Raw genomic sequence first — 27,883 nt, forward strand, 5'->3', positions numbered from 1 at the left:
TACCTAAATGCATGTATGAATAAATTTCTTAATTGGGGCAGTAACTTTCCCTAAGCAGGATTCATGTTCCAGAGTTAACAGAAAAAAAAAAAAATAGAAGAAACTTGAATGAATGTACTGTGAGATTTAGCAACCTGCCTTACTGGATTTAAAGGGAAAACATTTCTCTCCATCTTGTGGAATATCAGAAGCACCCCCTGGGGCTGAACCAGAAACAGAGAGAAAGTACCACCAAAACTTAAACATGCAGTCACTGGCGATGACGCAAATAGATCTATGCATCTGATCTTCAAAATAACCTGGAGAAATTAGCCCATTCAAATGTTGTCTCTGGATGGGAGCTCCCGTCGTGGAAGCAAGACTAGGAACGACGAAGTTATGAGTTCGATCCCTGGCCTCGCTCAGTGGGTTAAGGATCTGGTGTTGCTGTGAGCTGTGGTGTAGGCTGCAGATGCGGCTTGGATCCTGTGTTGCTGTGGCACATGCCAGCAGCTGTAGCTCCGATTCGACCGCTAGCCTGGGAACCTCCATATGGCATGGGTGTGGCCCTGCAAATAAAAAAAATAACAAAATAAAATGTTGTCTCTGGAGTTCCTATTGCAGCTCAGTGAGTTAAGAATTCCAACATAGTCTCTATGCAGAAGCGGATTTGATCCCTGGCCCCACTCAGTGGGTTAAGAATCCGGCACTGACTTGAGCTGCAGCATAGCTTACACTCTCGGCTCAGATCCCGCGTTGCTGTGGCCGTGGTGTAGGCAGGCAGCTGCAGCTCCAATTGGACCCCTAGCCCGGGAACTTCCATATGCCGCACTTGCGGCCATTAAAAAACAAAACAAAAAGATGTTATCTCCATCTTTTAGATCTGCTAAAAGTGACAGGAAAATTTTGTTTTTTTTACCAAGACCACAGAGTAATGGCAGCTTCTTGAACTCCCTGTTCTTTCCACTCTGGTGTTTGGATGCAGGCACCCTGTCCTCCCTTCTCTTTTCTGACCATCCTTCTAGAACAGCAGCAAGTTAAGCTGGTACCAGAGAAAAAAGAGCCACCTAAAACTATGCCACATCTCAAAACCCGGGCGGCCAGTACAGCTGCACCTCCTGCCCATAATGCCCCTGCGACTTCTTTCTCAAAATAAAGAAACGGCGAGTATTTATCGTCACATTTGGATTCTGATGCCTGCTCAATGGAAGCCAAAACTTAGGAGCGTGAATTATTAAGGTCAAATGAAAATGATTTCTCTAACTGCCCTATTCTGGCTGCAACAGGCCAAGCACAATGCAAAACAGTTTCCATGAATCTCACTGAAACCTCATAACACACACATAAAATTAGTGCTATGATTATACCCATTCCACAGCTAAAGGAACTGAGGCACAAAGAGGTTAAGGTACTTGCTTAGGGTCACACTCACCAGTAAGCGGGAAAAACAGCAGGGTGTGTACCGCCAGTGCTTAATCACTCTGCTGTGTGAAGAACAATTGCTACAGACTGCAAGTTTCTTACTGCAGAGTCTCCTCTTCAGGATGGTATGGGGGGTAGGCCTTTAGGGGTGATAGGTCATGGGGGGACCAGCGCCCTTATAAAAGGCCACCCCAGAGGGCTCTCCTGCTTCTGCCAGATGAGGACAGAGGGTGAAAGCCAGCCGTCTGCGAGCCAGGGAGAGCCTCCAGCAGACACCAGGTCTGCTGCGTCCTTGATCTTGGACTTCCGGCCTCCAGAACCATGAGGAATAAATTTCTACTATTCATAAGCCACCCAGTCTATGGCATTTCTTTTACAGCAACCCCAAGGAACTAAGACAGAAACATACTCAAAGATTATAGCCAATAAATATTATGGTATGTAGCAACATATTTACTCATATAAACAGTCTGAGACATAAACCTAAGAACACTTGGGAGAGTCAGGATTTAAATAATGTAATGAGCCCTCGTCTCTCCACCTTGGGAAAGTGGATCAGGGCATTTGGGGGCAGAGAAGGTCTCTATGGCAACTGAGTACCACCACTTAAGTTTTAGCTGAGAGTGCGGGGTTGAAAGAAGAGGCAGGAAAGCAACAGGGAGCAGGGAAGGCTGAGCGGAGGGGCGGAGAGAAACTGCTGTTGCCACGGCAAGGGTCCCACCTCCCTCCACAACAGGCACACAGCTCCTGCAGGAGTCACGTCCTCTAAGCGATGGTTCCTGGGCAGGATCTGGTGCAGCGCGAGCACGCCAGCTTACACCTGCGCGGGTGTAAACCTTGAGCAAAGGGAGTTGGAAGTCTCCCCTTTTCTCTACGGGGTTTTCTCCGTAGCAAAGAAACATGATGCTTCTCAGCACATATCCACCCTAGTGTCTACACAGCATCCTGAAAGAGTCTAAAAAAGGGTGTTACTTGTCTAATGGGCACCGCTTAGAGAGACCTATCATTATTCCTACCAGATAGAAAGAGGTGATTAAGACGCTTGGCAACAGACACCCTTCGTGTGGGACACCCCTCCCCCCCTCCCCGTGGAGGAACATTATGAATTACCGACTGGGGGTCTCCCTTCCTCAACTCACACATACGCCGTATCTTCAAATGAAATAAACTTCCAGCCTCACAGTTGTATTTCTTGGTATTTGTTCACACAAAAGTGATCGTTAGCCTTTCAAAATAATCAGAGGCAGTGAAATGGATAAGCTCATTCATCACACTGAGCAGAGGCAATGTGAACCGCGCACAGCGGTGAGTATGGGTGTGAGCGTGTGTAATGAAAATCAGGCTGGGGTTCTAAAATCTGCCAGAAGCTGGAAGTTGCTTAATGACAGTTATCTTTTCTGGTCTTCACAGTGGACACTGAATGGATGGATGCTTGAATTCTCCTTGCCTTTGACCTAAGAGGAGACAATGGCAAGCAGAGGCAAAGCGGAAGAATCGAGAAGATGGATCTGTGTGACTGATCGAGGGCAATGTGGCAGATGGATGTTTTGACCAGTGACCACATCTGTTGCCATTTAAGAGCCTTCAACAAATCGTCCATCAGACACCTCAGAGGACTGGCTTGAAATAAGATGTGAAAACATGTTTCCACACTTTGTGTTTCATCGTGCATCCAGTCCGGCTTCTCGAGCTCGCTGGATCGACAGCTGGCTAGAAAGAAGAATCGGAGTCTTTCCCGAGAGTTGGCCCTGTGGAGCAGGTGCGCCTCCATTAGTGAGGACAGACGGTGGTGGTTCAGTGAATTCCACCACCAGCTGGAAATGGGTGGTTGCCACGGGCTCCCAGCAAAGTGGGGAGGAGCACATTTCTTTTCTTTCCTCTGGAACACGTGCATTAGCAGATGGAAGGGGGCAACGTAGCAATGGTCCTGGAAGAGCGATGCAGGAAGAGCTGATGTTCATCTCCCCTGCCCTCTCCCTGTTCGGGGGCTTAAAGGAACCTAGAGATGGTGGCCCGCTCCGTCCTGCTGCAAAAAGTGCCCGAGGCACGGCTGACATGGACTTGGTGTTCACCAGGCGGCCGCCAGGGCTCTGAGAGCTTTACGTGGCTTAACAGAAAGGCACTGCCTGGTTCTCCTCTAAACAGATCCAGGAATATAAAAAGAAATCTCAAGGTAACGTCCAAATTACCACTCCCAATTCCCCGTGTAGACAGAGAACCCCTAGTGTGAGGGTGTGTGGGCTATAACCATCGCTTCAGCTGGTTTCAAGCAAAAGCTTAGGAGTTCATTTCTAATTAGCCATTCTTAGAATTGAGATGTCCGTCCCGGCTTCATGCGCTGAATAAAATCATAAAAAGTTTCACCGCTTTACTGTAAAGAAAATGACCTCAATCCTCAAAAATAGCTACAGAGTAAAATAAATAAGACTGGTGATGGGACACATAAATTGCACCTAGGAGCAAAAGGCCCAGAGTCAGGGCCGGGGGGAGTCTAGCGGGCCTGAGGCTGGGCTCCCGGACTGGAGGGTGTCTCTGGAAGAGCTGGGAAAGGAGACAGGAGGGGCAGAGGGGGTCCCCGTTAATTATGCAGGAACCTGAAGTCGCTGGGATCAGCGTCTGGCTTTGAATTAACAGCCGGTGACTCTTGAAAGTTGTTCAACACAGGCCCCAATCTGCCGCTGGGGCCCAGGAAGCCTTTCTGATTTAAGGGCAGTTGTTGCGCCGCATGGCTGGACTTTTGGGAGCAAACCCAGGGCCTGGACAAACCCAGGCTGAACTTTCATCCTGTAGGTTGCAACCCCAGAACCGGGGGGGACGGGTCCCTCTCACCGCTCTTGCCGGGGAAAAGGGATCAGCCGCTGACACCCCAGGAGAGGTGATGGATGGGGGTGGAAGGGCCCGGATGCCGGGCGGGCGGGAGCAGCCGAGCCTCCAGCTGCAGGATGAAGCGGGAGAGACGATCGTCTGTGGACAGTGCCATCCCGACGGGTGGCAACGAAACGTCTCAGAGGGGCCTCCTGGAGAGGCAGAGCTCCCACACGACAAACCGGAGGATGCCGGCGAGTGCTTGCTCCAGCGGTATGTCTGGTTAACCCTCTGGCCATTTGATAGTCCAGTCCAACCAACATGGCCCCGGGCTTGTGCAAAAGCTCTAGCCCACAGTCGAGGCAGTAAGGATTAGGAGACTTTATTAACCGCATTTACAGTTACTGATTAATACCACATAAAAAGCAAATCTTAGAAAAGCAGCATCCAAGCCTTCCAGTCAAATAAGAACATTAATACTTATTCCACATCTTTTCAAATATTTCACTTCTACTCTACGGCTTTTCAAGCTATATAATTCAGCAGTAAAACACAATTGGCTTACAGAACAGTTTCCATATAGCTATGTCGCTGACACATACTGTACCCAAGTGATCATAATAAAATAGATGATATTTTAAGCTTTTATTATACACTTGAATTAAGTTTTGCTTGGCTGTCGTATAAAAGGTATTTGAAGTATTCACTGCATTTATCATGCATTTTTTTCGCATTAAATATTATTTCATGAGAAATAATCTCACATTAGGTCAAACCAATGGGTTTGTCTCAACTGGTGTTCTATTTGGACACACACTGAAATATTTATAGAACCTGATAGGAAAGGATAATATAATAGGTCTTCAAAAACTACACTATGTCAGAGATTCCATCTCTTTCTAACACCCTGGGTGGGCTGGCATGAACTACAAATTGAGCTATTAAATCCTGAAAGTTTTGAAGAAAATCCGGAATGAATTCTAGGTATTCAGACTAGCTTCAAATTACCTTTAAAAATGAGACTGAAACACTTAAATAAGTTAAATATCATTTAGTTGATGACTGGTGTTATGCAAAGATATCAAAAAAAAAAAAATCTGAGACCACAGGACTTATTTCCACTCAATACCATTCACTTGCTAACTTTAGTAAAAAGAATATACACCAAAGAATACTGACCAAGATATTACCCTAACACAATCTATTATATAAAATGATATAGTAATTCTTAGCACTGTCAGATAACAGACTCTTATGTCTTATGGAAGAACTTTTAAAATGTTAATAATAGTGGAAAAAGAAAAGTGATGGAAAAATAGATTTTTCCAAGAATTTCCTTTCCATTTGGGGAGATATGAAAGGGGGGGAAAAATGTTTGTTGTTTGTTTTAGGGCTTAAAAAATTCTCAGTTTATGAAAGTAGCATAGTCATATGACTATTAAAAAAAATTTATAATCTGCTCATAATACCTTCTTGACTGTGCTTTGGCCTCTGGGAGCGGGAGTGTCCCCTGCTCTTTGGTCTAGTCTGGTGATGACTCAGGAATTGTGATTTTAAGAGGCAAAGGAATGGCCCGTCACCCAACCCACGTGTGGAGGACAGGAGGGCCTTGGACCATTTCTAAAGGAGAGAAAACCCACCCTTGAACACCCAGGACCTGTCCCCTTCCTGCTAAATGCTGAGGATAAACTATAGTCAACGCATCTATCTAGAAGGCTCCAGAAGACACACTGGCCAGCAGTAGTGACCCTTGCAGAATAAGAATGCTTTTAGAACTGTACTCAAAGGTGACACAGGCCCAGAACCGTAGAGTCAGTGGGGGTCCAGAGTGTCTTCCGGGATGGCAGTTCCCGTTTCCATGATGCCAATGGCACCTGACAGAAGGGGGCGCCACACACCCTACACAACCACCCTCAGCCCCACCCCCAGAAACCTCCAGGGGAGGTGGGGGCAGACTCGAGATGCCTGGAGGAGCAGGCCTGAGGTATCTCAGATCCAACCACAAGGCGATTTTATATTTTTTCACATATGGCCTTGAAGGCAGGCATCTGGGGGTGCATCTCAGCTCCAGCAGGTGCGAGCTGTGTGGGTTCAAGGTGCCATTTCTATACAAGCTGCAAACTGCCCTCTATCTCAGGACAAAGAAGCGAGTGAGAGCGGCCAAGGACAGGGATCCGGGCTGCCCACCACCTCCCCAGGAGGCGAGGGCTTTCCTGGGCGAGGCACAGAGCTTAGCCTCGGAAGCGAAGGGAGAAGGTCCGGGGTGAGCCCATCTCTGATGATCCCTGCCCTCTGCCTCATGCAAGGAGGAGCAAACCTCATTTTATTCTTGCAAAGGCTGTTAGAGCTTTCTCCTTGGCAAACCTGCAAAGAAGAACATCAGCCCAAAGAGTTCACACATGAAGTCATAGATAAAACAAAAAGCCTGGGACCTAATCCCTTAGCCAATGGACACACATGTAGAAAGCAAGCCTGGGTTTGCAGTGAAATTCCTAGTTGTGTTCACACATGGACATCTATAGTGTCGTACACAGCAAACATGCTTAGTAAGAAGCCACTGTCAGGGCTGTTGTTAGCAGGTGGGTTTTAGGAGCAGAGGCTGTCCTGTTCATCCTTCAAGCCACATTATGAAGGATCTGGTCTGCCTTTTAATCGTCAGATTAAACTGGCTGCCCAGGATAAATGTCTAGACAGGTAGCAACCTGCAAACCTATGGAAACTGCTACACAAGGAATGGTCATCAGGACAGGACACATCAAGAAAAAACATGCATGTGAAATTGGAGGCTAAGAATGGTCTCTTCTGTATAAACACAAGCTTTTTGGGGTATGATACACAAATACATCCTGATTGAGACAATCTCCGTATATCCACAGGTAACTTTAAGTTGAATAGGAGAGTCTTGTTTTTTTTTATTTTTTTATTTTTCGCTTTTTAGAGCCGAACCCACGCCATATGGAAGTTCCCAGGCTAGGGGTCCAATCAGAGCTGTAGCCACCGGCCTAAGCCACAGCCACACCAACTCAGGTTCCAAGCCACGTCTGTGACCTACGCTACAGCTCATTGCAATTCTGGGTCCTTAACGCACTGAGTGAGGCCAAGGATCGAACCCACAACCTCATGGTTACTAGTCGGATTAGTTTCTGCTGTGCCACAATGGGAACTCCAGCAGCAGCCTTTTTTAAAGCTAAGCACAGATTCGCTTGGAGTCCTCAGCTGAAAAATCTATGCAAATAGTTTCAAGGCCAAGAGCAAGAGAGGAAGTCTATGTGCCAAAGATGAGAGAGATTCAACAAAATAGCTAGCCGTCAGTTTATCCATAATACCCTGGCGTTAGAGCTTGGCTCTGCCTTCATGCTTCCTACATGTTTTATTCATTAAAGCATTGGGATATTACCCTCCTTCAATAACTGAACTATACTTGCCAAATCATTTTTAATTTGTGGATGACTATAATACTCCAATTTGTAGATTCAGGGTTTGCTTGTATTTCTACAACCGCTTCAGAAAGATGCATGTTGAAATGTTTTTATATTTATTTTTGACTATCCTATAAAGCTTCAAGTATTTTTGCTACAGGCAGCAGGACTAACCAAACGTAAATTAAAAAAAAAATTTTTTTAAAGAATAGAATGTGTACATGTATGTGTAACTGGGTCACCATGCTGTACAGTAGAAAAAAATTGTATTGGGGGAATAACTATTAAAAAATAATAATTACCAAAAAAAAAGCACAAATCATATAATTAAAAAAAAAAAGCCACCTAGAGCACTGGAAACTAAAAAAATTAAAATAAACCCAATATGGCTGCCAATATTGATCAATTTTTGAGTGGTTCAACAATATATTAATCTTGTCAAAAATATATGAATCTTGGCAAAGAAAAATAACTTTTCTGAATGTATTTTTAGTGCCTGGTTGACAATCAGCTCTCTGAAATCTTGCTATGATTTGTCATCAGATCTCAGATTTCGAAATAGGTGCATTTCCGACTCCTTTCTCTTTTGAAGTGGTTTTCTCGTAGCACATTCCTTGGCTTTGACGTAAGAGGACTTTGGGGCCAGAATAAATACCCTCCCGATAGATAGTGGTGTACAACACTGTCCTGCCTGAATGGAAATTTCAGACTATTTGAGCCGAAGGTCCCCAAGTTTCCTGCAGGGTGTTTGAACAGAAGATCATTAAACCATAAACAAGCCTCAACAAAAATGACGTATTTTTTTGGTTGTTTCCCTATGTGGCTGTTTGACGGAACTCTTTTCCAGTATAAATACCTGAGTCACATCCATCCTGTAGGTGTGTCACACGCCCTTTTGCTCGGCCACCTCTGCCTTGAGAAACCAGAATGAGAGTTCCTGTGGTGGCTCAGTGGGTTAAGAACCCAACGGGTCTCCCTGAGGATGCAGGTTCGATCCCTGGCCCCCCCTCAGTGGGTTAAGGATCTGGCGTTGCCGCAAGGTGTGGTATGGATCACAGATGTGGCTCAGATCTGGTGTTGCTGTGGCCTCAGCTGCAGCTCTGATTCAACCCCTAGTCCAGGAATCTCCATATGCTGCAAGTGCGGTGTAAAAAGAGAAAAAAAAGGAAAGGAAACCAGAACGCCCACGGTCAGAGTGCATCTGGCCTCAGAATGGATGGATACACGGCAGAGGTTCGGGGGTAACCCTTTGACGAGCTCCGCACAGTCACTCTCAAGTCCACTGCCTGAGGAGGAGCCCTGAGCTTGCTCACCGTGCAGTTGAGTGGCCATGTCAGGGGTCAGGCAGCATCAGCTTCTCCAGCCAAAAACATGTGGTGATGTATGACTGTGTTGCCTGGCCAACCACCAGGAATCCAGTTATCTTAACTCACCCAGGCCACGCTCTGAAAAGCTAATCTCTGCCTTTTTAACGGCATCTTCACTGGGGGAGCATCACACATTCTCAGGCTGTACCTCACCAAGGACGGTGGTTGAAATGACCCACTGTCCTGTGATGTCCATGAATTGTGGCTTCCTTCCTATGCCTCCCCGTGTGATTTTACTATAACCCATGATGGAATTACTGCTGAAAACACAGCAACATCATTCCACGTTTGGGCTCTCTATGTATGCATAGCAAGAGCACTTAAGCAATTGGCACGTGCTTGGGAAACCAAATGAAAAACTGGTGTTATCAAAGCATTCCACAGGAAGAGGCTTCTCCTGGGTTTTCTTGCAGATGTCCTCTGGGAGGGGACAAAGAACTGCTGTCCTCTGCTAAGCTACGAACCCACAAAACCTCTCCTTTGTCGTCCTACACAACAGTAACAAAATGGCATCCTATGTTTGACTAATTGGCTTTTCACAGTCCACTTCGATGTTTTAGCACTTCCTTGATTCTAAATTTTTAGTCATAGGAATAAACGTATTAAGCTAAACGTAAATAGAAGACAGAAAAACGTAAGTCAACCCCAGAATCTCCAGAATGGGTCAACCCTGCTGACACCTTGACTTAAGCCTCGTGAAACTGGCTGCGGACTTTTGGCCTCCAGAACCGCAACAGGATAAATCTGTGTTAAGTGACTATGTCTGCGGCAATTTGTTACGTCAACGAAAGGAAACTAACCTACTCCCTTTCCAGTAAATTCAAGAGAGTTCACTCTAATTTGCCACCTTGTCAACACCTGATATTTTGTCTTTTCCTTTTAGCCTTTCTTGTGGGTGTTTCATGGCAGGCTGAATATGCATTTTCCTGATTAAGAATGAAATTTAGCAATGACATGTTTAATGGCCAAATAGATTTCCTCCTTTTGGAAGTGATCTTTTGTGGTTTTATCCCATCTTTTCCACTGAGGTATCCTTTTCTCGTTGATTTGTAAGTATGATTTGCCATTTCTACACATTAACCAGCCTTGGGTGTATAAATATGGACATGGATTTGGATTCGGATATTGATATGAATACATACTCATCTCCCGTTACAGAGCTCATCGTTTTAGGCTCATATATTTTTAAGAACAGATTTCAACTTTGACACAGTTCTTTTTATCAACCTGTTCCTTAAGAATTGAGAAATTAATCTCATTCCTTGAGGCCATGAAGATATGCTTTTATATTATACTCTGAAGGTTTTGTAATTGTATTACATTTATACTTTCTATACAGTTGGAATTGCATTTGGCTATGTTGTGAGAGCCATCAAGTTTGTCTTTCGTTACACAAACACCCGATTTTCTTATCACCATCTGTTGAAACTCCAGCTGCTGTCTACTTCTGCAGCCCTCTGTGTATGTACGACTTTTCCACTGAACTCTTTATATATCCCTGCCCCTATGTTACACTGCCTTTATCACTGTAGTCTTACAATAATTCATGATATTTGTTAGACTCCTCCTACTTGGTTCTTATGTTTGAGTCTCTTAGCTGTTCTTAGCCTTTTGCAATTTTCTGTAAACTTTAGGCTTAGCTTATTAAGTTCCACCCAAAACCTATTTAGATTTTCATTGGATTATAGTGACTGTGTAATTGAATTCAGGAAGTTTGATATCTTTAAAACACTGAGACTATTCAACTTATATAGATATGGACTATATTTCCATGTACTTAAGCCACTGTTAATGTCTGTCAATGAGACTTTTTTTTTTTCCGGACATGTCTGTGGCATGTGGAAATTCCCAGGCCAGGGACAGAACCTGTGCCACAGCAATGACAGTGCTGGATCCTTAACCCACTGTGCCACAGGAGAACGCCTATAATGCATTTTATAAATAACTGTATTTGAGGGAATTTCAATTCTATTGTTGGCTTTATTCCTACATGATGTATATTTGTGATGCTATAGTAAACAGTGACTTTGTTTAAAAAATAAGTCATTAAAATTTCAGGTATTTTAATAAAATTCTATAATTAATTGTATGCTTAATTCTAAACAATAAATGCCTACCATCATGCTTGAAGTGGGTTCCAGAACTGCAGCCGCATCAAATATAAAGTCAAATTACTGTACTGTTAATCAAATGACTGATGAAGGCTGCAAAACCAGCAGCTCTGAAGGTCAGGGGCCCAAGGACTGAAAGCCAATTGCTTGTTGCATCTTATCCAAATTTTCTTTAGCACTGGGACTCACTGTATCGTCAAACCACTGCAAAAGTTTTTACAAACCAAGTAATAAAAGAGACACCAGTTCACATTAACTCAAAATAAACTCCTGCTTTTGAATTCCAATTTTCACACACAGTTGAAGAAATGTACGTTTCATAAATAACTAGATTCCATTTTTCGCCTGACAATGATAAATAGTAGCAAGAGTGAAGAAAAACAAACCCCTCTCATACACTGCTGGAATTCTGCAAATTGGTATCAGCTTTTTTTAAGAGCAATTTAGCAATTTGTATCAAAATGTAATATGCTTGTACCTGCTGTCCCAGCAATTCTACTAGAAATTTATACCATGGCTATACTCCCACGTATGCACAGAGAGTGTGGATGAGGGCGTTCAAAGCAGCTAATGTCCATCCACCTAAATGACCACCACCCCCGTAGGTCCATGTGAAGCATGCGTCCGGAGTGGAGGGCAAGGCAGACACAGAGAGCGATGGCTCCGGCGCGCTCCTGTGAGGTTGGTTCCAAAGATTAGATAATAGGGTTCGCCAAAGCAGCCGGTACTGCGTCCCTTCTGTTATTAGAACCTTCAACAGCTCCTGCCATGGACCCAATTAAGTACGAATTGCTCACCCTCGCATTTCAGAGCCTCCGCCATATGGCGCCACCTCCCTTTCCAGCCGCATTTCACACGTCTCCGCTCCAAGTACCGACATGGTTGCTTGTTGCTCATCAAAACTGGTCTGTGCATGTGGCCCAATGTCTCTGCCTCATGCTGTTGCCTCAGGTGGTGTGTCCTCCTCCACAATGTCCCCTTAAAAAAAGCCCACTGTCTTTTCAAGTCCAATCTGAAATCCTGCAAGGCTCACGGGAATCATCCCACAGCTGACCCAAAGGGATGCGTTCACTTTTCCCTCTGACCCCCTTTAAATATTCATACTGTGTCTCTTATATCCCCTGCAACACCTGATGTCACGATGTAAGTATCGTCCCTTCTTCCCATTAGGCTACATGTTTTCCTTGAAATAAAGGCTTAATTCACTTATTTTCATTATTCCTTTTAAAAAGAATACAGTAAAAGCATTTTAGAATATTTTTTCCTGAGTTTAGTTTTGTCACACGCAAGAAGTTTGGAAACGTAGTATTATTATTAATGTTCTTTTCAAAACACTATTTAATTACATGTTTTATTTCCTTTGTTACCCAAGAGTTTTAATAAATTTTATTGGAGCACAGTTGACTTACAAAGTTGTGTTAGTTTCAGGGGTACAACACAGTAAATCAGTTGTGCAGGTACCTATCTAATCCTTTGCAGAATCTTTTCCCATATAGGTTATTACACAGTATTGAATAGTTGACCCTGTGCTACACAGTAGGTCCTTGTTAACCTATCCATTTTATATATACTAATATTTATAGGTCAATCTCGGTCTCCTAATTTATCCCTTCCCCTACCCACATTTCCCCTTTTGTAACCATAAATCTGGTTTCAAAATCTTTTTTTTTTTTTTTTTTAAGGGCCATACCCATAGCACATGGAAGTTCCAAGGTTTGTGGTGGAAACAGAACTCCAGCTGCTGGCCTACACCATAGCCACAACCACAAGGGATCCGAGCCGCATCTGCGACCTACACCACAGCTCACAGCAACGCCAGATCCTTAACCCACCGAGCGAGGCCAGGGATTGAACCTGCAACTTCATGGCTCCTGGTCAGATTCGTTTCCGCTGCACCACGATGGGAACTCTCTGATACTGTTACCTTCTTAATGGCAGAGATTTGATTATATTTTTCATACACCCTAGCACACTTAGCACTGCTGTATATATTTTAGATATTTTTCATTATTTTGTCTAAGTGAACTCATTTGCCTATCCTAGGTCAGCTCCTCATCATTCTTAACTGGCTTCCTGACACCTTCCAACCCCTTCTCTGTCTGCTACAAAGTAACCTTTCCAAGTGCAGGTCTGATGGTGCCGACCATGACTTAGAAGGTTCCCCTTGCCTACAGAACAGATGCAAACACCTGTGCGTGGCACACAAAACCCTCTGTGTTTCGGCTACTGGGGTCTATTTCAGCAGCCCTGCCTCCAACCCTATTCTCATAACATGGGGTGAGTTTCCAGGTGCAGATTCCAGGCCAGACGTCTCTCCGCCTGTCCTCCATCCCGTTGCTCACACCGCTCCTTTGCCCAGCCCCATCCACCTGCAGCCCCTGCTGACCCATCTTCCCCGCCCAGGAAGAGTCTCTGCTCATGACAAAGCACTCCCTTCCTCGGACACCCCTGCATCCTTCCATCACAGATCCTGGAATCCTATTCCCTACTCACTGCCCAGGTGCCTGGACCCAACTACTGTAAGATAAGCCCCTCGAGAAAAGGCTCCATGTTTTACAAAGCTTTGCATCCTCATGCACAAGCCTAACAAAAAGCATCTTATTCAATGACTGCATGACAAAATGAACCCAAACCAGAAAGTAAGTCTTTCGGTTATCAATGAGGACCGTAAGAAACCAATGCATAAAATGCCTCCCAACCAGAAAAATCAATTCTGCAGTGCCTGGGTATCTGACATCACTGAGAGATCTGCATAAGTCAATTTTTTAATTGATTGCTTTGTCAGTTTCATATTAAAATTTCTAAACTGCCTTACGTATTTCCCTGGGTCGGCCAACAGGATATTCAGGAAAGAGTTCCACCCTCTGCTGGAGTTGTCAGGATGAAAATAAACCTCAGAATGGGTTTTAACTAATTTATGCCCACAGACACCATTAAAGAATGGCCCTCTACTGGGAAGCCCCAGAAAGCCTGCCTTTCCCTTTACTTCCTGCTTTGCCAGCAGCTGTTACCTCCCATCCCGCTAGGGCTTCCGCTGAAGGCATCACCCACTGGGCTCTCCCGCCCCTTCTTCGCCCTCACCTCCCCCCCTGCATATGCATCTGAAGACTCGGGGGAGTTGTTAGGACAGAGTAGAAATGCACACGCATGAAATCACATGCCTAGTCAGACAGGCCTTTATTTACAGATACCGTCCTGAGACCACTACTTTTCTGTCCCTGGAAAGAAAACACAAGGGCTAAGAGTTTATCCCTTGTGTGGCAATGGCTTTGTAAAGGAATTTCTGCATCTGAGCTCTGGTCCTGGGTCTTAAACTTGCCAACAGCCTGACCACCAGAGACTCATCTCCACTGGAAAAAAAGGGTTCAATCAAGTACCATCAATGGAGATGTTCCGTTGACAGCGTGTGGTTTAATCCTAAGAAGCCAGAAGGGAGAAACGGAAGAACAAGGCTCAAACTCTACCAGCCCAAGGTGAAAGGATGTTAAAGCTGAAATAAAAGAGGCGTGATATTTAAAAAAATTTTTAAATAGTATGGGAAGGCGAACAGATTGGAGAAAACCAAGAATCTGTAAAGGAAAACAGGACGGAGAAAAATACTTGATGTCAAGGCACAGATAAAGTGTAGTGGGTTTAACAAAAAGATCTGCTTGCTACTGAAAGGAAACATCAGTTCTGAGGAAGGACTCTCTCCGGCAGAAGACTGCAGCAATGTGGAGGGTGGGGACGTCTCGACAGCCCCTGGCGTCTGAGTGGCAGTACCAGCAGTTACCGGCCATGTTCTCAGTGGCAGGTGCAAGGCAAAGCACTGTACATGCAGCAACTCAGACGAGGCCCATATAGGCCACTTCGGCAGGCGTGAAGGTCACAGGTGCTGCTTCAAGGTCCCAATATCATGGGTCCGAGAAAGCCACCTGGCCAGGCACAGAGTCGGAGTAGGGGACATGACAAGGTTACCTCCATGTAGGCTACCTAAGGACAGAGGGTGGGTGAAGATGCGCCCCTAATGCAGTCAGCCTAGCAGCAGAGATGGAGACGGCCACTTGTGAAAGGTCACTCACTGCTAAGGGCCTGGATTCTAACCAGACCCGAAATCAGTGACTGCCTTTCCAGGGGCCATGATGGGTCAGATGGTGAGAGCCAGTCCATGGGCAAGCGGCATGGCAAAGAAAGTTCAGGGACAGAGGGATTTGAGAGATGGAGTAGAGAGTCCCATTGCTTTAAAAAAGGAAGCGTTCCCTGGTGGTGCAGCAGGTCGAGGCTCTGTCACTGCTGTGGTCTAGGCCACTGCTGTGGTCTGGATTCAATCCCCAGCCCATGCTCTTCCATGTGCCATGGGGGTGGTGGCCAAAAAATTTAACTTCAATGAATTTTATAGTTGTGCAATCATCACAACATAATTTTAGAACATTTCTAGGGATAGGCTGGGGGTTTGGGATGAAAATGTCTTGAAGAAACTTTAAAATGAAAAATAACCAAATGTACAACTGAAGGGATAGTCCTTCTGAAACTTGTGACTAAGTTTATGAGGATAAGGCCAACCGGCCGGGAGGCCCAGTCATTTTACAGAAGGAATAAGAGGAGGAATGAGATCCGGAGAAAGGGTCAAAATATGAGTTGACAGCATTTACTCCTCAAATGTTAGTAATTTTTTGTGTCTGGATATTTTTATTTTTTCCAGCTTTAAGGTATAATTGACAAGTAAAAATGTAAGATTTTGTCTTTCTGTCTTTCTAGGGCTGCACCCACAGCATAGGGAGGTTCCCAGGCTAGGGGGGTCCAATCAGAGCTGTAGCTGCCGGCCTACCTCAGAGCCACTGCACCACAGGATCCGAGCCGCATCTGTGACCTACGGCACGGATCACGCAATGCTGGATCCCCAGCCCACTGCGTGAGGCCAGGGATCTAACCCACATCCTCATGGATGCTAGTTGGGCTCGTTAACGGCAATCCACGACGGGAACGCCAAAGCTGTAAGATATTTAAAGCCTACAACGTGATGACCTGATCTAAGTATTCACTGTGAAGGAACACCCCCCACCATGACTGACTGAATGTGGGATTTTATTTTTATTAGGTAGGAAAGTCTCAAAAGTGTGCACCTCGTAAACAGCTTTCCTGAAACAAAAGATAGAGCTGAGATTTGCTGACAAAATTCGCCACACAAATTAAAAGGCCCTTTGGAAATCTGGAGAACGATTCATGAGCCAACCATTTTTCTTGAATGAACTGGACCTTCTGAGTCACTTTCTGTTTCTAGGATCTTACATGCCTTTGAAAGAAACAAGATAGCTAAGATAAATAAACACATTCGGAGACTACCTTCTCAAAAGTAATCCAGATTGTTCATTAGAGTGGTGTCCGGGCTGAATAAAATTAAAAGCAAACAAAGAGATCTTAGTGCTAATTCATCTAAAAGATCCTTCAGGAAGAAACCTACATGAGGTTACCGCCACCCACGTTCAGACGAGACAGAATAAAGCAGACAGGTAACATTTTTCATAGCTGATGAGTGACTCCGAATTAAATTTTATCCTGTGGCCAATTTCACGTCTCAGCCAACACAACCGGTTTCATCAGGGCTTATCATAACATCAAGGTGACTTTCAGAGGCAGTGGTGTCATGGTCACTTGTCACTTTCACCTGTTGGCCCTACTGGGCAGACTTTTTGCCTTCAAAATCTGACGTTTCCTCACTGGGTAAGTTCGAGGCCACGCGGAAAGTGGGACTTTTCCTTAGGGGTCACTGCTCAGGCTGGACGGGAAGGTCTGTGGAGGAGACAGTAGGAGATCAAGGGTGTCTCGTTGCCATGGGCAGTGTTCCCGACTTACTGGTCCACACTTACCTGTGTGATGTTATCATTCATAATTGTGGTAGGAATAGCAACAGTTGAGCATACCTCGGTGTGCTGAATTTGACATTTTGCCCACATTCTCTGGTTTAATCCTCCCCACCACCTTTCTGGAAGCCACCATTGTGGGTACTGTTTAAGCATGCAACTTGAACTTGGAAGAAGTTGAACAGCTCTAAGTCACAGCTTGCCTGCGATTCCTAGCCATGGTGCTCACCTGTGTGTGGAACTGCCCCTTTTTCCATTTTTAAAGCTTTACTGAAGTATCATTGATTTACAACGCTGCGCTCTCTCCTGCTGTACACCAAAGTGAGTCGTACGTGTACACACAGCCATTCTTTCAGATTCCTTTCCCACACGGATTATCAGACAACACTGGCCAGCGTTCTCTGTGCCATACAGCAGGCCACGCCCACACTGAGGTTTATGCAATGACTGGCCAAGGGGGACCCGCTGTACAGCCCCTTATTCTTATACCTCAGCTTGGCAAGACAGAGCCCTGCATGAAGGTTCAAATCCTATGGATTTTCCATGGTTCTATATTCACCTGACAACTTTGTGTGTCTTTTTAGGGCTGCACCGGCATCATGTGGAAGTTCCCAGGCTAGGGGTCTAATCAGGACTGCAGCTGCCGGCCTGCACCACCGCTCATAGATCCTTAACCCCTGAGCAAGCCAGCCTGAACCCACATCTTCAGGGATACTAGTGGGCTCGTTACTGCTGAGCCCCAACAGGAACTCCACCCTGACCTTTACAAACTCCTTGTGTCATAGGGTCTAGAAGACCAGGGACCTAGTTTGATTGTGTGTTGGGGTGGGGGGACATCCTTGGAATGCAGAAGTTCCCAGGCCAGGGATAGAACCCGCGCCACAGCAGTGACAATGCCAGATCCCACTGAACCACAGGCGAACTCCGACAATGTGATCTTCAGGTCACTCACCCTTGCCTGGCTGGTGTTTCCACTTCTTAGGATATTTTACAGGAACCAATGAGGATCAAGTACGTGAAAGAATTCTGCAAACTCTACAGCAACGCACACAGGCGACTGTGATTTCTGCCTTGATAAATCTCCCACTTGGACCCTGGAACAGCTGTGTCATGTTGTGTTTCCAAAAAGGATGCAGAGCTGGGCAGCCAGGCCAATATTATTCCACCTTGAACTGGATCCCTCCCGCTGACCCTCTGCTCCTTTCCCAGGCACGCTGACGATTTATCTTCTCAAAGCAAAACAGCGTGTTCCGACTGCCTCACTCCTTCCCTGCACTTGTTACTCTGCGCTTTACCTCTTGTGTTTTTTTCTGCAGGATGCGAGGGGTGGGAACCAAATGCAAACACCACCACCAATGAACACAGGTTTACATCTCCTGCAAGGGACTGTTTCTCCCCTCCTCCTCCCACCCCCAACGCCCCAGAGCTCGACGGATGCAATTCTCCTTTAAATGTTTCTAAGTCTTGTACAAATACTCAGGTGATGCAGAAATTCTGAACTTAGGAGCAAGCTGTGACTGTTCAAATGATTTTGTTTTCTGTTTTCTTAAAGATGAGCCATGGCCAAGGATGTCATGGGGGATGGTACAGAGTCTGTTTACCTAAAGCAGCCTTGTTTGGGTAGTCTTCCCTTCAAACCAGGACATCAGCCTCCCCTGCCGCTCCTGAGGGACAGCGTGACGGACTCAGCATCTGTGCTGGTTCACCCAGCACCGTCCCACTTTGAGCATCGCAAATCTCACCTCCCAGCAAACCCCCGGCCCTGAGCACCCTGGCCGGCCAGCGACCCCGGCTTCCTGCTCCAGCACTGGCCCTTTGCCTCTCTGTATGTCACAAGCCCCAAGCACAGTGGGTAATTTCCACCTATCAGTTACACACATGAAGTCCTAACTGCATTCAAAAATAGATCTACCACCCCCATAGACCGTGAGGGAGGAGAGAGAAGAGGGCAGATGTGCACAACTGAGCCACCTCGCTGTGCTGCAGAAACCAGCACATTGTGAACTGATACCTAGTATAAAAAAAGTTTTTGCTCTTTTCACACAACAGCCGTTCCCCTGACGCTGGAGCAGAGCTCAGAGCTGGCATGGGCAGAACAAGCCCTCGCACTGTGGCCGGTGCCTCCCAGTCACCCTGGGTCCTCGCAGCATAGTTGGTCGTCGAACCTCTTGATAAATGATGGTTTTCATGTGGGGAGCTCTCGGGGAATAAAGCAAAAATGTTTGTCATCCACAAACTCCATCTGCAAGACGTGTGTGGGAGTGATAATTGGCTGACACCCAGGGAAGGGGGAAAAGCAGCCTTTCGGGAGGATGAGGTGTCGCGTGGAAGGCGAGCCAGCGGCCCACAGAGGACAGAGCCCAGCAGGGTCCCGGACCCCGGGCCCCCCGGGCTGCGGGGACTCGCCTGCTGCCAGCCCAGGCAGGTTCCAGCAGGTTCCCGGGCCCCACCGGCCGCCGGCCAGCTCCGGGCCTGCTCGTCCTCACTTTGGCAGCTGGAGGCAGCCCGAGGGGAAGGCCGTTTCTGCTTCCCAGTGGGCTGCGGTGCGGGCGAGGCCAGCGCCTTTACCCCCGAGCAGGCCCTTTGACAGCCCGGCTTTGATGCTCCGGGGCAGCAAGACGGGACCGGGGAGCCTCATGAAAGCGCCACCACACACGTTTGATCCTCTCCCCCGCGTGTCTCCACGTCCGAGGGCTCTCCGCAGTGGGAGAACTCGGGGATCGTAAACAAAGCGGCATTGATTCGCGCCGTCTGAGTCTGCGGCTCCTCTTTTTAATCCCTCCTCCAGGAAAATCTCCAGGAGGCTTCAAAACCAGCCCAGCAGTTTCCCAGCTTTTTACGTGACACCCCCAGACAATCAAAGTCCACGGCAAAGATCACACGCCGATATTTTCAAACGGTGAAAGGTGGGTGCAGGCCTGGGGGTGTGTGTGTGTGTATGTGTATGTGTGTAAGCCGCATGGGTTATTCACAAAAATCAGCGGAGGCAGCTCAAGATCAGACATCGCGGAAGAAGAGCGCCTTACCTCCTGATGATGCAGAAAGCGAAATCGGAAAGCAACATGTGTATTTTTTTCTTTTTTAGAGCCACCTTCATAGCTTACAGAAGTTCCCAGGCTAGGGGTCGAATCAGAGCAGCAACTGCTGGCCTACACCACAGTCATAGCAATGCCAGATCCCAGCCGCATCTGCTACCTACACCGCAGCTCAGGGCAACACTGAGTAAGGCCAAGAATGGAACCTGCAACCTCATGGATACTAGTCGGGTTCCTTACCCTGGTGCCACAGTGGGAATGCCAACATTTTTCTACTGAGGGAAAAAATTTTTTACGTCCGCATCTGCAGCACATGGAAGTTCCCAGGCTAGGGGTTGAATTGGAGCTGCAGCTGCAGGCCTATGCCACAGCCAAGGCAACACTGGATCTGAATCACATCTGTGACCTACACCACAGTTCACAGCAACCCACTGAGGCCAGGGATCCAACCAGCGTTCTCATGGAAACTAAGTCAGGTCCTTAACCTGCTGACCCACAATGGGAACTCCCAGGAGGGCAATTTAAACAAGTGGCACAGGAGTTTAGAGAAAAGGAATCATAATATTAAAGGGAGAAGAAAAATGGGGGCATTTAATTTGAGCTCACCCTGCTAGGTTATACTTTACAAAGAAGAGAGAACATTATCGGGAAGCAGGTGGGGTCACCCTTGGGCCCCCAAGGAGGCACTGGGTCAAGGCTTCAACCACAGCCAGCAAGCCAGATCCTAGCAGCATCCTGGATCTTCAGAGAATGAAAAAGAGCTGCAAGGGAGCTCCCATCGTGGCTCAGTGGGTTAAGAACCCGACTAGTATCCATGAGGATGTGGGTTCAATCCCTGGCCTTGCTCAGGGAGTTAAGGATCTGGTGCTGCCATGAGCTGTGGTGTAGATCGAAGATGTGGCTTGGATTTGGCTTTGCTGTGGCTGTGGTGTAGGCCGGCAGCTCCAGCTCTGATTTGATCCCTAGCCTAGGAACTTCCATATCCTGCAGGTGTGGCCTTAAAAACAAAAAACAAGAAAAAAAAAAAAAGCTGCAACAAGAAGGGGAAATATGGTCTGTGTAGCTCAGGGAAGGTTCTGGAGCTCCCTGGAGCATGTGGCCTGCTGCTGACCAAGGCTCAGCACTGTCTTCTCTCGGCCTGAGCTATGTTCTTACCCCCGGACACAGGTCTCTCCAGCCTGGCACGCTTGGTTTTTGGGACGGCTTCCATCAGGGGCTGTTCTCCACTCAGGCTGCTTTCAACAAGTACCACCGTCTTTGCGGCAGCTTCCTTAAACAACAAACGTTTGTCTCCCACGGTTCTGGAGGCTGGGTAACACCCCCCTCACCCCGTTTCCCACTCTGGGAAGCTTGTTTGTGCTCTTACGTCCTTCAGCCAATCAGCGGACTCCCACGCACATGATGGAAGGTAAGTGGATTTGAAGTCCACTGATTACTGACTGCAGATGTTAACCACGTCGAGAACATACCTTCCCAGCAACAGCTAGAGCAGTTCGTGTTTAAGTGCTTGGGTTCCCTGCCCAGCCGAATCAGTATGCACAGCTGATTATCACAGGACCAACGGGTAACTCCTCGTTGGGGGGGATATTCTGTGCACTGTCCAAGTTTAGCAGAATTCCCGACTCCTCGTTACTGGCATCGCTGGGGTCCTGACAGAACCGCTTTTCCAGGACATGACGTTAAGACCTGCGTTTCCTCCATCTCCCCACAAACGGCTCTGTGTTCTCCCCAGCTGGATGCAGAGAGACCACATTGCAATGCCTGCATCCTCTGAGTTGGATATTTTCACTCAGATGCTGTTTTAACACGCTGACAGTTAAGGAGTTTAATACTCTCAGGGGTCTTCAGTGGGCAAAACAACTAGACCTTTGGGTGGGAGCAGTCCTAGGCTAATACGTCGAAAGGAATGCGTTCTCTGTCCTGGTGCTGTCTCGTACGTACCCTTCCTGGAGGAAATGCCTTTTCTCCTGAAACACAGACTTCAGAATGAAATAATATAACCAGAGATGACAGTTAAGGCTGTTCAGGCTGGGCACTAGGCTTGAAAGAGGGTCTCTTTACCAAAAATTCTGAAAGCGCTTAATGTCACCATTTTTTTTGTTGTTGAACAGAATATTTTTACTTACTGAATACGTAAAAATAGCTTTGACCTTGAGATGAAGGCAATTTGACAAACATTCACTCATCTAAATTATAGATCTTTTTCCTTTTTCAGTGCCTTGCTATCAACAGATTTTTATAGGTACCCTTGTTATATATATACACACACACACAAAACCATGTCCTGTGCTCTTCCAACCATCTGGTATGAAAAAAAACACGTGGATGCAAAACTGCCATTTGAAGCACTGCCCGTGTTATATACAAGCAGGATTGTCGCCTGCACTGTTAATTTCCTTCTGTGCTGGTGTCATTCCAGTTATTTTCTTCGTTATATATAACTGCACAGGACCTTCCAAGAAGCCCACATACATTAAAAAGGAAAAAAAGAAGTAGAGTTGTTTAATGGTACTCTAACCACAAAGTTCTGAGTTGCAAAATAAACACCGCAAAAGGCTAGTAAACCATCGTTTGCAAATGACACATACATATTTGTTTAGTTGCTTCAACAAAGCGAGGGAGAACATCCAATTTGGAATTCTGACCCATTAAGCATCATGGCAGGATACGGAAATCTCTCCTTGGCATTCTTTTTTGCCATTAAAAGAAAAAAGAACTATTTTATTGGGCTCTTAAATGGGAAGCATCTTCTGTCTGATTTACAGCGTGGTCAGCTGAGAACCAGACGCCAAATGTGTTTATGACAAAATACCCCAGATGCTGGCATTGCTGGCCCAATAAAGTATTCCTTTTGCTAATGAAGTTTTAAGGCGCCAGTGTAGACCCAAGCAAAAGACGACCGGGGATTCATTTCGGAAGGAAGGATTCTTTGTTTTCTCCGAATCCACCTAGTTGTTCACATGAGGCTACTTCCCAAACACAGGAGTGATGACAACTTCTATCCTCCTCTGTGTGTTTAAAGAGAAATGGATCTAACTGGTGAGAGAAGGGACCGCCAATATGTTGAAGGATTTTTTTTTTTTGGCATCCTTCATCTTAATCCTCTCTGTGTGGCCCTTTTCATCCTGACTTAAGACATAAATGAAAGTGATTTATGTATCTTTAGGCAGCGAGTCAAACATATATACATGCTCTGCATCAGTTAACTAGTATCGACCCTCCCAGGTTAGAGGTTAATCTTACACACCCAATAAAAGACACAGAATAAAATAAAACCAATATTCTTCATAGGAACATGTCACAAGGTAGTAATTCTATTCACCTTGAGGCTTGGAGTTTCACAGCCCTGGATTATTTGACGAAGTCAGTAAAGTGTGGCCCCACCATACTCAGAATTTGCATTCTGACAAACTAGACTTTCCATTCACTTTAAGTGAAAACATTTAACCGTATGCACCCCCCCACCCCCAAAATACTAGGGGTTTGGCTCCTTTTGCAAGAAGGTAAGCACTTTCCCCTTAGGAAAGCAAATAACCTTTTGTTATATGTTTGTAAATTCATCACAGCTTGATGGTGAGAGGGGAACAGACTAGATTCATTGCTTCCCACAGTCCTTCCCACTCAAATCTCCCAAGAACCAGGCAGAGTCAATATACTTATTTCCATTGACGGGAGAGAAACTGAGGCTTGTCTAAGAATGGACCATTTAACAAGAAAAGAGGTTTGAAAACATGATCAAACTTATGACCTTGCCAGGCATGAAGCATGCTCGACAGCTCATTAAGATGTGGACACTTTTACCCTCTCAGCCTGAATATTCTCCCAATTCTGCATCAGAGAACACTGAAGGTCCCTCTGCCTAACACCAATTACAAGAGCAAACGTTCACTGCTAAATGTCTCAAAGAGAGACAATGATAGCTTGGAAAGAGACGGAGAATAGACCATATCATCTCAAGTGCTTTTCCCCAAGACGACTGAGAAATGGGAACCCATTTCTAGACCTAATCTGGCATGTCTTCTTAGGCAGACACCCCGCTCTGAGTGGTTCCACAGAATAGTGTGTTTACCTGGACATGGGTTTATTGAGATGAGTCCCGGAATTACACACAGCCTACAGACCAAAGCAAATCAAAAAATTGCCGCCCTACGCATTCAGCCATGACCCCACTTTATCATGCACACACATGGGTTAAAGCAACAATTTCAACCCCTTCTGGTGTTAAAGCCTTAAATTACATATTGTGAGTACTGGAAACTTCTGGGTACTGCCCCTTGCTGGGTTTCTACCACTAAACCAGCTCCTGGCATCTGCAAATTCAGTAAGTTTTTACCGAATGAATGCATGAACAGTGGATTATGATGTGAACGAGTCTGTTTTATGTCAGGGAAATTCAAGGTGCTTCTGATCATGAAGCATCTTGTTTAAAAGAACTGATGGTTTGAAAGTATCAGACCAGTGTACTTAAGATTTATCGCTGGCTAGAAGAAAGCCTAAAACAAATGAGACTTATTGCATGAAAGGGCAAATGGAAATATGTGGAAAGGATTCTTCATATAGCATGAGTGAGCCCAAGCGGGTTGCACCATAGACCCAGACCTACCTTGTAAATGAAGAGTTGGCTATAGTAAAAAGCAAAGATAAGAAAAGCCTTGTAGTCCTGCCAATTCCCCCACTGTTGCTTAGCCATCACCTCCTGTGTCATACATAATTGGCTTAAGAGCCAGGGAAGGGGAGGCTTTAATTATGGAGAAGGTAATGGTGCAAAAAATAATTACTCCAGAGCCGTTTGTATTGTGTGGTTTCCATTTTATGGTTTTAATAAAGAGAATGTGACAGTCATCACAGCCGTATCCAAATTCCTTCACAACGACAGAAACGTAATGCAACTTGACATGCAAGAATTTCGTTCAGCAAGCCCACGTGCAAGTGCTCCTGCCAAAGTCCTGGCCCCTCTCCTTCCAGCCATGCTCGTCGTCTTTTTGAAAACTATGTCAACCCCCTCACTGCATCCATGCTTCTTTAAGTGCACAGTCCTCTGACTTGCTTCGTTTCCTCCCAATACTTGATTACTTCCAAAATACTACCCAGCCAATTTTCTCTATTTATCATATTCCAACTATTTCATATTTCCTGTGTGTCTTGCCAGCAACCTAGTGGGTGCGTATCCTAAGGCTGCACCCCTTTACCAAAATTCCGTCAAGTTCTATTCCTTTCATAAAGTGATAAGTGATGATGAAGTCATTAATTCTGAAACCATCTTCTGTTTTTTTCCCATTCCCTCTTGATGGCTCTGCCTCGGAGCTCAAATTTCCCAAGTTGTCTTGTAAGTATTCATTTTCCCAAGGTTGCCTTATTGTGTGGGAGACCATTACGGAAACAACAGTGAACCTTCCCTTTGGCTCTGTGCTCGCGCTCAAGACTGAGCAAGAAGTAGGATTAAACAAAAGCAGAAGATACTCAATTTATCAGGAACTTCCTGGCAAAGGAGACTAGCAAGCGTGTAGAATTCCTCCCTGAGGACCTCTAGAGTTGGAAAAACACCCCAAATGTACTTGCAGTAATTTATGTGGACCTAGGGACGTCACTCCATTCTCCCATCTTTCCAGTGAAGAATTGCTCAACACAAGGCATTCTTACTACACAACATCCACTGTGACGCAGGCATCCATCACACTGCACCATGAAAAGTTCAGTCTGCCCAGAAATTGAATGGGAGATAAAGAACCTCATGGTTCCTCAAAGCGGATGTCTCCATATGATACATAGTTTATGAAGTATCAATTTCACAACTCTGGATGTGAGTACTTCTCTTCTGCTTCTTTGTTCCCCACAGATTCACCAAGAAACCAGTTCCCCCTGCTTGAAAGACGTCCTGATGGCTGAAGCTTCCACAGCCAAGTGACGCCCTGATTTAGGAAATAAGAATATAAGCAATTTAATGTGAAATTAGAAAGCATTTTTGTCATTTAAAACCATGCGCTCTGAATCTTGAGGTCTCAATTAAGTTTGAAAGCTAGTACGCCAAAATGAGGAAACACACACTTTAAGAAGCGCCAAATGCAAGCTTTGGGAAGCCTAATATACTTGACTTATTTAATTGCAAGACACGGCAGCTGCCTAGATCGTAAAAGCCATGGAAGGTCAGGAAATGACACTCAATTCACTGTCCAGGAATGTATTAGGGATAAACACAAGGCATGCTCGTGGAAAAGTGTGAACAGTCAAAAGTATGGAATTGAAGGCTGCAGAGGTCATGAAAATTCACAGTGTAACAAGACACAGAACCCCTCTGAAAAATGTGCCTCAGTTTAAGGAGACATCCTCCGCGCTCCTGCGGTCCAGCTTCCTGCTCATGTGCAGATCAATCAAAACAAAAACCAAGCCAAGGAGGAAGTCCCAGCCCCACCCCTTTCCCCCTTCTCAGCGACACCTGGCTAATCCCATAGCAGCGTTAGCGTGGACTCATGCATCCTTGGAACCCTAACCAAAAACTCCTTCCATGGCCCTCCGATGCCTCTCAGAAGTAAGAACAGTCTCCTTGAGAGAGAGTAAAAGATGGCCATGGCTTGTTTAAAATATGAAGTGTGTAATATGGAATCGAGCCCTTACAACTCTGAAAATCCATCTCAAGCATACACCTAGGTCACATTAAAAGAACTGAGAAGCACAGACCCTTTCACTGGTTTCCTGCAGAGGAACAAAGCATTGGGCTTTATTTGTAAACTCTGAATTTCCTCCGTAAGCATGAGCTTTTTCCCCCCTCAGTATTGCTAGTCAAGAAAAATATGGCTCTAATCCTTTAGCTGTGAATTAACCTGGTATGGGAACTCACTTGTTTTTTTATGGTTGGGGGAGGGGGGAGTTGAGAGGGAAAAAAAAAAAAAGCCAGCTAAGTTTTTATTGTCTTCATCATTCTAAAATGCCAGACAAGACACAATGTAATTCTGCAGAATCTAGTCTCATCCTGTGACAGATACTTAAATACTCAGGTCAGAGACACTGGAAAGCTATTCTTCATTGCTTGTTTCAGCGATTCCCATTTGGGGTTGCAAATCTGAACCCCCTTCATATAGCATATACATGGGTAAGTATCACGCCTTGGTCTGCAGCCTCAACCTAATTTTGTCATTTTCGGCAGAAGCTACGCAACGCAGAACTAAGGAGGGTGGTGGGGAAGGGAAGAAAGTATGTTTCAATCTTCCCAAAGGAGAGCAGGGATTCCAGCGGAAAGACAAGTTCCTTCAGGTCAAGTGCACGTAACAGCAACATTCATCCTCTTTAGCCTGTAAGACTTCCTAGCAGTAACCAGCAGTGGAAACACCACAGCCATTAAGACCTAGAAGAGTCCCCATCACCCCACAGTTCTTTCGTATCCCTTTGTGACTTACCCCTCTCCCCAGCCTCAGCTCTGGGCAAACACTGGTCTGTTTCCTGTCCCCATAGATGTGCCTTTTCCAGAATGTCACATCCATGAAGTCCCGCCGTACTTAGCCTGGTAAGCATGTGTGGTATCAGAAGAAACAGGAACCTTGGACAAAACTCTGGGAACCACGATTGTCAAAGGAAGGAGGCTTTGCAATGGAAACTCAACCGTAGCGGACAGACAGGCGGAGTGCAGACAGGGAGAACATGTTATCATTTAAATGAAGGCAAGTGGATATTTCAAGAAGAATGGAAGGAACAGATTGTGACAGAGACAGAAAAAAAGATAGAGTGTGGGGAGGGGGGGAGAGGGGAGGAGCAAGGCTCCATTTCCCAATGCAGGCGAATCTTTCAAGAGTTGTTTCCCTCTCTTCTCTGACCCCTCACGGTGTGTTCCCCATTTTGATTATGGTCTCTCGGTATCTGAGGCGGTTTGGATTCATCTCGATCCCTGTGCACTGACACTTTAGGAGCGACGTG

This window comes from Sus scrofa, chromosome 11, assembly GCF_000003025.6.
Source record: "Sus scrofa isolate TJ Tabasco breed Duroc chromosome 11, Sscrofa11.1, whole genome shotgun sequence".
Classification (NCBI taxonomy): domain Eukaryota; kingdom Metazoa; phylum Chordata; class Mammalia; order Artiodactyla; family Suidae; genus Sus; species Sus scrofa.